This window comes from Marmota monax, unplaced genomic scaffold, assembly GCF_021218885.2.
Source record: "Marmota monax isolate L192 unplaced genomic scaffold, Marmota_monax_Labrador192_F-V1.1 WCK01_AAM20220418_F8-fsc00024, whole genome shotgun sequence".
NCBI lineage: Eukaryota > Metazoa > Chordata > Mammalia > Rodentia > Sciuridae > Marmota > Marmota monax.
This window is the reverse complement of record NW_026695224.1, coordinates 23,362,871-23,375,647: the sequence shown is the minus strand read 5'-3', so window position 1 is coordinate 23,375,647 and position 12,777 is coordinate 23,362,871. Positions and strand designations below refer to the sequence as shown.

Sequence of the window (12,777 nt, the reverse complement as noted above, 5' to 3'; positions counted from 1 at the left end):
ACACTGATGATTTATCCCGGTCACAGAGGGGACACCCGGCTAACTGAGGTTAACAGCTTTCTCGGTTTCATTTCAAAAAGACATTAGCATGGAGGCTCTATGAAATGCTGATATGCCAAATACTGATTCATTCACCTGCAGAGTTCACTCTAAGGCAGGGACCTATTTGACAGGCAGGGCTGAGCTCCCAGCCTTTTCCTAAAGGGCAATCCCATAATTCATCTCCCAGTGCTAAATTACACCTGACACTTCACTGAAGGCTTCAGGTGCACTCGCCCAACTGCAATAAGCCTAATGCAGAGGAGGGTTGGAAACTACCAAAGAATTCTTTTTGGAAATAATACAACTAGTCTGATTGTGGGAAGCAATATCTGTGAGATAAGCAATCCCAGGCAGGATATGCATATTTGCCTTTGTTCTGTGGGAATGTGAACTAGCCAGGGACACAGTTAAGGAGAGGCCACAGCAGGAGAGATGGCAGTGATCAGGTCTTTGCCCAGCTGTGGCCATATGCATGGGGGCCTCTGAACTATGAATGACAACCGGAGCTATCCTGTCCTTGGACTTGGTCTATTCACTAAAGGGTCTCCAAGCTTTTCTATAATCTGGGTTTCCCCTATTCTACTCTGATTTCAAATTTGCAGGATAGCAGACTATGGGAAAACTGCAAAGTCATGGGCTCTTGCTGTTTGCCTATAGCTTCCTGCAGAAAGGCTGGGGATAGGCATGGAAGAAGGTCAGTACCCATCCTTAGGCAGTAGGTCCTCCCAGCAGCCAAAGGATTTCCCATCCTGGTTAACTTGTTATCAGTCATGGTGATACAAGCCACAGGGTTGAGTTGGTAAAAGACAAGAAAGAAAAAAATAATAAAGCAACAACAAACAACTTGTCAAAAGGTCACGATCCAGCTTCCTTATCCAGTCCCTGTCTAGGACTTCTCTTCTAGGTTGCATGTAGGAATGAGGTGGGCACACGAGGCTTTATTCTGTTCAAAGCTCAAGGGAACTTGGGAGGGATGATAGGGCAGGAAGTCATTATTTGATTGTATGTGAGGTGTTGGGGACACTACAGTGACCAGACAGACACAATGGTCTTCTCTCAAGGAGCTTCTGGTCTAATTTTGGAGACCTGAATTTAAAAAGAGCTAAGATGACTGATCTGCACAGCTGGGCAGTGCCCAGTACTCATTTGGTGCTTGGGAACTGCTGAATGATGAAATTGTAAATAGGGTAAAAGCAAGAGAATGAACTAAACACTATTAGGTGCCTTCTATGTCCCAGATTCCACCGGACGTCCTTTTCATTATGTTATATAATTCAGCAGAGGATAAACTTAAAGTCAAGGTCAGACCCTGGTATAAGGCTTCCGAAAAAGTCTCTTAAATGGAATGCACATTAGAAGCTGCGATGCTTAGGAGAAAGACCCCAAGAGTAGATGTCCATAAAACTTGTGCATAAGTAACAAGCCTGTCATTTATCAATGGTATAGTGTAAGTCATCTGTCTCCTCTGAGCCTCTGTTTCCACATCTGTAAGTCAAAGGTGGGAATACTTCCCTCCCAGTATGGTTAAGAGGATTGGATAGAATGGAGAATATGAAAGGGCTTTGAAAATAAGTAGGATTCTGCTCTTTCTTGGTAAAAGAAAAATCAAATTTTATACAGACTACTCGTTAAGAGTTAATAGTGTTTTTAAACAATGAAATTTTATGATTTTGAAAATCTGAATAACCAAATAATGTTATCAAAATGGTGTTTGGGGACTTTTTTGTTAGAAGGAGTCCTATAAGCCAAAGTTCTCTCAAGATGATTATTTGCCTTGTCTTCATTACATATTTGGAGAAATGACTGATATTCCAGTATCCATTCACTTAAGCAAATTAAAATGAAAAAATTATGTGTATTTATTTCCTAATGATCTTCTGTTCCTGTCATCATTACAAAAGCAAAGCATCACCTCTATGAAATTTTACTCTCTACTTTTCGCCCATGTTTTTATCAGTGCATTACAGGTGTACTAATAGTGGGTTTCACTGTTACATATTTGTTCATGCACACAACATAACAATATAATTTAGTCCATTTGGTTCCCCAGTATTTCCTCTTTCTCTTCCCTCCTCCCTCCTCGGGTTCCTTTCCTCTCCTCTACTGATCTCCTTTGATTTTCAAGAGATCCCTGACCCACCTTTCTTTTCCTTTTTCCTCTCTAGCTCCCACATGAGAGAAAACATATGACCATTGACCTTCTGAGTTTGGCCTATTTTGCTTAAAATAATGGCCTCAAGTTCCACTCATTTTCCTGCAAAAGACATGATTTCATTCTTCTTTATGACTGAATAAAACTCCATTGTCTACTTTTATCTCTAGTGCTTTCCCTGCTCTAACCATGCCTTGCTTCGTGACACATCCTATGTCAAAATCTGTGAATTCTGTAATTTCCTTCCCTTTCTCCTTCCCCAGATGATTAGAGAGGTGGTTATATGACATGGACCCATGTGGACATGGGTCCTCATAGATGAGGTGGACACTATCTCCCACCTAAATGTGAGGGACTGACATTTGTCACTGCTTTTTGTTTACAGTCCTTCAGCCAATTTTCGATCTATGTGACCATGCACATATTCAACCCAATTTGAATTAATTTTGCAAGTGAAAATTCATGGAGCAGTGTATCAAATGCTTTAGTAAAATCCATATATATTACCTCTAGTGCATTCCCTTCATCCATTAATCTCGTAATGCGATTTAAAAGAGTGATCACATTTGTCTGGAATGATTTGTCCTTTATCCATTCCCAAAGCTACCTCATGCTCTTGGGCTCCATTATCCTCTACAGCCTTTCAGTTTTTCTCTCTTAACATCTGATTCGTTATATCGTTAGGCATGGGGTTTACATTTCACCAGATGATAATTACTGAGGACACCTTTTTCTGTGCAGAAAATATTTAAAAATTTTCAAGAATCTTTAAAATGTACATTGTCAAAAATAATTTCCATTGTTAAATTCATAAGAAAATTGCCTTAATACATAAGAAAATAATCATAAGAAAATTGCTTTAATAATCCAAGAAAATAATCATAAGAAAATTGCTTTAATAATCTTTCTTGGTTTCCTTTAAGATAAGTGTCTGTTGTAAAGTTCAGGATAGTATTTAAGCTATTTTTCCTATTCTGCTTGTTGGGATTGTGTTCCCAGAGTCATTTTCCCTTGTACCCAGGAAAGATGTGCACGGCCTTGTGTAAAGTTAAGGGTGATCTGATTATAAATATTAAATTCTTACTGGAATGCTAAAATGATCATCTTCACTAAGAATGTCTATATTTATTTGCAAAAAGAAAAAAAAACAACAAACCCACAAACAAACAAACTTAGCAATGTTTCTCTGTGTGTATTTAGATCAACTTGCCTCCTCTCTCAAAATATTTCTCACCTTTAAGGTTTAGGTAGAGTTTTCCCCCTGAAGAGCTCAAAATCAGTAAATGGAGAGTAGTAGTTAACAGAAAATGGAAGATGTTTCCAAAAGAGTGAGAGAGCAGGAACGAGAGGCATGACAACCAAAGCAAAGAATGATGAAATCAGAGAGACAGGGGAAAGACCATGCATAAGCGAAACTTTAGAACTAGAAACACAGTCCCATCAGTTAAGCCCATGGGCAGCTTTCTTTCCAAAGGTGACAAGGCTTAAATGGAGCTGATCCTTGGAGATCAATCCCTTGGCTCTCATCCTTCCCACAAGCTACTTCTTACTTGCTGTCATAGTCACTGTCTGGTTTTTCCTCTATTTCTTACCCACACACCATTTAGGAATGCTAGTGGAAAAAAGGGCTGAGAATCCTGCTTTTCAATTTTTTTCCCCACAGTGGGTGGTGAGTGCTGGTGAGCATCTGCTCCCTAGATCTTTACCAAATGACCCTGAGAAGACACCACTTGTAGGAAACATGCAGGGCATGTGGGTCAGTGTCTTATTAAACGATGAGGTGAAATTAACTTTATCTAAGTTAAGATGTTAGAAGTTTATATAAATCAGATTCAATTTAGTAACTTAGTGAGGCTGACTAGTATATTTCAGATATTCCATAAGGCGTATTGAATGTCACTGAACTGTTAATCAAAGACTCAGGTTCATCATATGCTGTGCACTGGAATACTGAATGGAAGACAGCTACTAGACAATAAAAATGGCTATAATTTCCCCCCCAATTTTATCTCTATTCTGATATCTATCTTCTTCCTGTAATAAACAAACACAATGCAGATCAAAATCAACTTGTACCCAGGAAATATACAGCTTCACATTGATATGTGAACACCCATTCATTTGGATAGGAATGGCAAGTATTTATTACTGGCAAGGGAGACATGCATACAAAATTAAGTCAATATGCATGAATAAGTCCTGATTTTTATATGACATTAATATTGAGAAGCTGAGTACACATCTGATAGTGTGCCTTCCTCTGTCTTTATCCTACATAAAGTATTTGTGCTGAGGACTTAGGAAGCTTATTATTAGTGTTCTATTTTTCGAGGAGATATTAACGATGATTCAAGTACATAGAGTCTTAGGGAGGACTCACTCATTATACATGTGCCCTAACATTAAAGTCATCTTCCCTGTCTTTTGAAATTTGACTGATAAAGCCCTTGAAAGAGGAAGAAATCCTTTTATCTCCAAGCCCTTCCTGCCCCTTTCTCTTGCCTGTACAAATGAGAACCTACAAGAAAAGAAACAAGTCTGAACCTGGGATATTGTTATTATCAGGTCATTAGCACATGCTCATGGTTTCTAAGAGGTTGTAACTTGAGAGTTGCACTGAAAGGGGAGCAGAACGAGTCCATGTGGTCATCTTACACTCTGGGATCCAAAGGGATCACTGATGGAAAATCTGACTTAAGCAAACATTCAAGCTACCGACTTTTAATTTTCTATTTTAAGATCATAGTCTATGATTTATGGTTCCCTTGTCTTTGAATTTTCCTATCTCTTCCTTTTCAACGTCTAGTGAGCCCCGGCTACATGCCAGATATTGTGCCAAGCGGTGGTAAAAAGTCTATAAAGTATGACCCATGCCCTTAAGAATGTGTGCTCCTGTAGGAATGACAGGTAAGTAAGTTAATACAGACCTCGTGGAGCGCCAAGTGCTAGGTTGGAGAGGCTGTAGAGTGCTCTTGGGGGCACAGAAGAGTGGCAGCTAAGTCCCCTTGGGGGAACGTTGGTAAAGTTTTATAGAAGGAATGGTGCTTTAGTTGGGTTTTGAAAAGTAAGTAGAAATGACATGGAAGAGGTGTTTTTAACCTGCACCCACTGATTTCTAAGGAGTAGATAGATAGAATTCAGCAGGCCTATGACATGGGTGGGGAACAAAACCTTTTCTTTTCTCTAACTTTGAACCATTATTTATCACTCCCTTCAATTATAAACATAGATTATAAATCACAGCAACATTCACAGTACCAGTGACTGTATCATCAATAGAAATCACAGACATCATATCATATCCATATAAGACATTGTTGTAGGTTTTTCAAAATATCCTTTAGGCTCAACATTGCCTTAAAATTATAGGAGTAGCTTCACTATTGTACTTTATCAATGAATTAATAAGAAGCACACATTATCATACCAGAAACTTTAAAATATTTAATTGATTTTAATATCTTGATAATTTAATTTCCATATAAATTGGTTTCCTTTGTCATTTGACATGTTTTATTTTATGCACACTTAAGTGCATTATTTCAGAAGCATCCATAAGATTTATCTCTATGGCAAACTAGCAGTGGGGTACAAGACACAGCAGAGTTTAAGAACCCTGAATGGGGAGGAGTTTGGGGAAAAGCAGGAAAAGGAGACACTTCCCCATGACTTTAAGCATTTCATCTTGATGCTTCAAATCACACAATGTTTCTTTAAAACAAATGTTGATATGTATCAAGAAAAAACATGTATGTAACAATTTTGCAAAATATACTAGGCAATATGTGCTCACCATATTTTCATAAGGACATGTTCCTGGTAAACAAACCTATTAAGCATATTAACAGTGCATACAGAATTTCTGAGACTAACAAAAATGGTCCGTCCTGATATCAGCTTCTGCAGCAGATTGTGGTAGGATACAGGCAAGGAAAGATGCCTGAAATACTTATTTGCTACTTTTATTTGCATGGGTAGGATGCTACAGACCAATTAAGATCAACCAACATTTGCCTTACAAGCATTTCAATGGTTGTAACAAACACTGGAAATATAGAATATGCTAAACTGCTATCAAACATTAACGGAGGCAGCTGGTAGTTGTGGAAAGAACACCTGACCAGGGGTGTATAGCTTCAGGTCACAGCCTCAAGTCTGACATTAATATTTGTGGCACCTGTGTATGTTTCATTGTTGGAGATGATGACTCTTGTTTTAACTTATAAGTTTGCTCTGAGGATCAAATGAGTACATTGAGATGATTAGAAAGGTTTGAAACATAATACGTATATTATTATTATGAAAATAGTGAAATACCACCATAATTACATTTTATGTCATATAGAAACAACAGTGAAATTTTATTATATCCTTGCATTAGAAAATATATTGAAGGTATAACTTTATAGAGAAATAGAATTAAAAAATAGATCTGATATGTAAAATACAAGATGCAAACGTAGCAGGCAAATCTATCTATAATACAGGAGCTAAATTCCTATAAGACTGTAGACAATAAAACATAAGTGACTAGATGATTCCATAATACAATCAATTCCCTATACCTGGCATCCAAGCTTTCAAATATGACCTGTAGCACAAGACAGCAACGAACTTATCTGTTATTTAGATTTAGTGGCACTAAGACCACAAATACATACACATTTCATTAATGAAGCATATTCAATATTAAAATTTAGATAAGTTTCTCCAAATAAGCTTCTTCTTCAGAGGAATAATGCAAGCAAATATTGACAAATATTATAAACAATAGGCGAAAAATGCAGATCTTGTTTTTTCCCCCTTAAAAAAAAAACCTATTCTTATTATGCTTTTCATTATAATCTAGCAGAGGAGGATTTAAGTACCAGCCTGGGCCTTCCATTCTCTAGGTCAATATTAAAGTTTATTTCTATGGTAAAATACACCTTTTACATTCTGGGTGTTATCATGTAATTCAAACAAAGAGAACTGCATTCCAATCCTCTCCATTACCACAAAAGCATACAAGTTACTAACCAGAACATTCTTCCTTTTTTGTTTGAAGTGTTTTTTATTCTCATGCATGCTGAGAAACATTCTTAAGCCAAGGCTATTGAAATTATACCTGTGAGACTTTTATTTTATAAAAATTATATAAGCCAAATGGTCCAAAATACTAACCCTTAACTGCCAATTCAAATAGTCCCTAACCCTCAATCATGTGCTAAAAGAGACAAATGAGCTATATTTGAGTTCTGAAACTAACACCTCTGGATAAAAAGGGTGGGGAAGCAAAGCTTAATTTGCATCTGGGAAAGACATGGTTAATATGAATGGGAGAGAAATGTAGAACACAATTCTAACTTGCTTATGTTCATGTCTTCCCAATGAACTCCTGCATGAAGATACACAGACATTTATAGGCTGACCCACGTGGACTGAAATGACTGAACATTTTAAAATCAGAGAAGCATGGCTGTTGTTATAGTGAGTGCTTAGAGCCTGGCATGGATGAAGCCATAGATTTTACCTTCGGGACCACCAGCAAACAAACAAAATTGGGAGACACAAAATCCAAAGAACTCTCTTCACCTCCTATGCAGTGTATGCATACACATGATGACCAACATAAGATTCAGAAGTACTTAAAATTTTTGTAGGTATAAATTATAAATTAATGGAACCTGCTTCAAATAGACCCACAAAGACACAACACTCAAGATACAAGCAACAAAGCAAGACAGACACCTGATAAAAATACTCAGAAGTTCCCAAACTGAAAAAATTGCATCCTGAACACCAAAGTGTTATGATGGATTTAGAGGTGAACAGATTTATGTCTTATGACTGATGCAGGTGAGCAAAATAGGGTTCAGAACAGAGAACGGAGATGCATAAATGATGGGTTTAAGGAGCTAAGTGAATGAGTTTCAAGTCCATTCGCCCTACCACCTAAATTTCAATCCAAGGTCCTAAAAATTAAAGCTGAATGGTTTCAATCTTTTCTAAGGTTGTCCTTTCAGTGGACAAAGCTTTGATCAACAGTCTCAGTCTTGCCAGGTGGCTTCAGGGACTCTGCCCATCAGTAGTTCCCCAATAGCATCCTTTCTTTTTCCATTTTCTTGGGTGAGAAAGGTTTTGTTTACTTCATGGGAGCCCAAATTTATGAGGTGCTGAGAAATAGGAGTGTGAGGCCCTTCAAGTTGTTCTCCTAGATTTAACACAGCAAAGCAAGCCAAAGCAGGGTCCCGGCATTGGTTAACACATTTGCACTTCGAAACCTTTTTGTTACAGGATCCAAACAGATGCCCAAATAAAAGCAAAAACAAAGCAATAACTAAAAATGTCTTCCCTCGATCCCCCCAAATAGCCCATCCCTTTCTAAGTCCAGGCTCCTGAATGCATAAGAAACTGTGTAGCCTTGGCCAGAGGAGCACCCCCTCCTCAGCTGGAGGCAGCATTCAGAAAGAATAGATTTTTTTTTCCGGCTTCTGATAGTCTGAGACATTGTGCCTGTCACTCAGGGTGAGCAAAATAGGGTTCAGAACAGAGAACGGAGAGGTATAAAAGATGTAAGAGAATGAGAAGAGTACACAAAGTAGAGAGACAGTAGAGATTGATACCAAGCTTAATCTTGGGATGGGCCATTCTCCCTGTGCCTATAAGAAGCTTCTCAGCTATTTTAATTATAAATATTTATATCCACGGAAGCAAATTCAGAAGGATTTATATCCCAGGGGAGTGTAGATCAATAGATCTGAGCAAACCTCATCTCTAGGCTGACCACTTAACACTGTTATCACCGATTAGGGCTGCTTGGCCCTCCGGGAGGGTGTCAGTTCCCCTCTTGTCCTCCATAGGTCCACCCCATTCTTGGCCCCAAGAGGAAATCAATATCAGGATGCAAGGATCGATGTCCAGGACATCTGCTTGGCTGCAGTGGCTCACCTTAGGATCGCAGTTTGGTTAGCCCTTGTCGATCCAGCAACCCACCCTCCCCAATGCATCCTCCCAGACCTGCGGGTTTCCCGATTTTGATCTTTAGTCATTAACTGAAATCAGCCAAAATGCTGCCGAATCTTTTTGCGTACGAAAAAAAAAAAAAAAAAAAGACTTGGTTATTATTTGCCTCACTTTCCAAAAGTGAAGAAACTTACCAGACCTCAAGGATTGGGTCAGAGTCGATTTCTTGCCCCATGGCCAGAGCTTGCTTCCTGCTGCCGACTGGGAGCGACTGGAGCTGGCTGGATTACTGTTCCAGGTTTGTCTGCGGCTCCCTATGCTTGGTCTGCAGTTGATAGATCCTCTGCTCCTGAAGCATCCAGCTATTGACCCGCCCAGGGAAAGAAAGAAAAAAATGGGAAAAAAAATCAATTAATACTAAACAGCTTAACAAAACCCTGCATAGCATAGGCCTGAAGCTTACAGGGTAGGAGTTGGGGTGGTCTCAGTGGCAACAGTGGTTATGGGGACAGGCTCAGCCAGCTAGAAAAGCTGATGTTCCAGGGACAGGAAGCCAATATGGTAGGCGTGAACACACACGCATTCTCTCTCTCTCTCTCTCTCTCTCTCTCTCTCTCTCTTTCACAGCAGCTTTAGTCTGGGAGCAGAGAGGACAGTTGCAGGTACATATTCATTGTGAACTGGTGGAGAGTGACACAATCACCAAAACAGAAGGGCTGTGATCAAACTCATAGAGCAAATGGATGCTTTTCAGTTTTGTTTTTTTTCTCTCTTCCTCTTTTTGGAGGGAGTGGAAGGGGAGGCGATACTGTTTTGTTCTGAAAAGGTAATACTGTTTTACGTGTTACAGGAGAGTGACCCCAGGTATTTCTTCGTGCATCTCCCTATCACACCACCACATGCACACACACATGAAGCATTTTTAAGGGGGGGGCGACAAGGAAATGGGGGAGCACCATACCTCAGCTGCCAGGCCCTCTGTCTTCTGCAGGAGCTGGCTTTGAAGGCTTGGGATTTTTGCATCCCGCTGTTCCAGCTGTAAAGAGTTTACATAGGGAGGGAGCAAGGAAGGATCATGAATGTCAACCAATGAGCAATTAGCATGACAAGACTAAAGTATTGATCCACTAAAGCTCACGGCTCTGCTGTAGCCCCAGAGCTAGAGAGGCTCCCCTGTCACTAACTTGACAGTGCATTTCGGAAGCCTGTGCTATAGGGCTACTTTTTTGTAGCCCTGATTCCCTTCTTGGGGATGGGGAAGGTAGCACCCTCATGCTGCCCGTCAGGATCATCTCCATCCCTGGTATGAAGCTGCCAAGAAGAAAATAAAGAAGGTAAAGATTTTGGCTGTCCTGCTTCATTCGTTTTTTAAAAAATGCAGCTCCCTCCTGATGGCACCAGGCATTTCTATGTATTGATTGGAGAGAGGCTAGGGCGAAATCCCGGCCTGACAGCTGGGGCTGGAACTTGTGTGGCTTTCCATTCTGCATGGCCAGAAGCAAAGTGCCTTCTACAGAACCAAACTCCTGCTCAATCCAAACACCATACTTCATGTGCATATTTTACTCATTTTAAACTTGTGGGCCAAGATGGGAGGAGGGAATATGCTGTTTCACTGAAGAGACACCCTTATTCCTAGGTGTAAGTCTACAGGACATCAAAGAGAAAATAATGGAGTTTGCATCTCAGCAGATATGGTGTTCAGATGGACACTAGCCAGGTGATGTTGCCCCTGTAATGTTCTCCATTCTTACCACCAATTCCTTTCTTTGGCCCTCTCAACCACATGCATGCCAACTTTTCTTCATCATTTCTGCTACTCCCCACCCCATCTCTCCCATGCCTTCACAAATTCTTAAATTGTTTTTCCAAGGTCTTTCCACACCTTTTAAAAAAGACCTAGTAGCATTCCATTTCCACAAAATCTCCCAAGTAGTGGTAACCGTGTGCTCTGTGTGAGCTTCTACTTGAGCCCAAATCTCCCCTTACAATAGGGACATAATGATGAACAATACAAATATGGCTTGTTCACACAAAGAGCTTATAGAATAGTAGAATGAATAAGCCCCTCATTATGACCATCCCTCCATCCATATGCGCACCCACTCATCTATTTGTTGATTTGTTCAATTGATGTTTATCAAGAACTTTCTATTGTCAGGAATTACTCTTTGGTAAAATGATACGGCAGAGACATGAGTGCTTGCCTAATAATCATTTTTCTCCTTTTCTTCCCAGGTACACAGATTATCTTCATTTCCCAGCTGTTTTGCATGGGGGCAATTAGATCTGATTAGATCTGACCAATAGAATGGGAGTGAAAGAGTAGTGTGCCTGGCCTGGGGTCATTAAAAACTTCCCACATAATCCTTCATTTCTTTCCCTTCCAATGTGACCTTGTTGGTAACATATTGGTGACAGGGATGCATTGCAACCTGGGTTTCTGGGAATCCAACTGGAGAAAAGTGGCATGACTCACTTTAGAATATGGCAAGAGTAATTAATTTGTATAGTGTTGAATGATGGTGATTTTAGGATTGTTGATGTCAATGTGAGCTTAGCAGCTAGTGTTAATTTTACTAATAAAAACAGTGCACAAAAACATACATGACCCCTGCTTTCATGTAGAATTTACAACCTACTGGGTGAGAGACAAGCTAAAAAAATAATTACAAAAATAAATATAAGTCACAGTTGTGATAAGCACAATAAAGGAGAGGTGCCTGGGGCAATATACATACATGTCAGAGGAAACAGGCCTAGATGACTGCTATTGTGTACTTATACTGAGATCTGGAATGGTGAGTAAACTGGGGGTGTTCCAGGAAGAGAGGGCAGAGTGTGGCAGGTTGCTATGATAAGGAAGAGTTAGGTACAATCTAGAATCTAAAAGAACCCTAGACTACAGAGAGTAAACTACAGAGAATGTGAAGGGATATAACTGCAACATAAGGGTGGAGAAAGAAGCAAGGCCAACTCCATCCCGGGCCTTAGAGGTTATAGATTTCAGAATCTGTCTTAAGACCATTGGGAAGCTATTTAAGATTTTATGCGAGGTTAATAAACAAATCACACTTGTATTTTGAAAAGGTCTCGCTGGCTGTAGCATGAAGAATGAGTTGACAGTTTCATTTCCACCCATATGGTAGACCAGATAACCTCAAAACCCTTCTACCCCAAATGTTAAGATATTCTGAATAAAATAGAACATGCATTCTTTTAAAATAAAGGGCTAAATTTGCAAGTAGGGCACTCCCCGAGCACCAGATCCAAAGAGAGAACTGAAATGAGAGCAGGAGGCCCTGGGAACTTATCTGCCTTGAGGAGCTTGGCCCAGTCTCAGTGACTGCAGGAATTTGGTTTTAGCACCCATCTGGGAACAAGGGCCCGTGGGAGTTAATAAGTTGGAACTGAGATCTCCACACAACACTGGGACTCTTGGCCTAGGGAAAAATAACCCATCTGTGGTCACAACAGGGCTTGTCTTTTCTTGGCCCATAAGTCTCCCCCTGAGAATCTGTGACTAAGACTTATAGAGTTTAGGGATTTATATTTATAATCCACCAAGTTCAGAAGCCTCTAAGCTGAAATATTAAAATCAAACTTAGTCTCAGTCCAGTCATATCACTATGGCATTT

At 39.8% G+C, this 12,777-nt stretch overlaps 1 long non-coding RNA gene across 1 annotated transcript in view; it reads right to left on the bottom strand.

Annotated features, from left to right (window-relative positions):
* LOC131423829 (uncharacterized) overlaps nt 1-12,777 on the bottom strand; it is a 42,251-nt gene that overhangs the window by 20,426 nt on the left and 9,048 nt on the right. The window contains exons 3-4 of the long non-coding RNA XR_009225902.1: nt 10,101-10,175; nt 9,334-9,501 (exon numbers count right to left, since the gene is read on the bottom strand). This is a non-coding gene — a long non-coding RNA (uncharacterized LOC131423829). The remainder of the gene's footprint in view (nt 1-9,333; nt 9,502-10,100; nt 10,176-12,777) is intronic.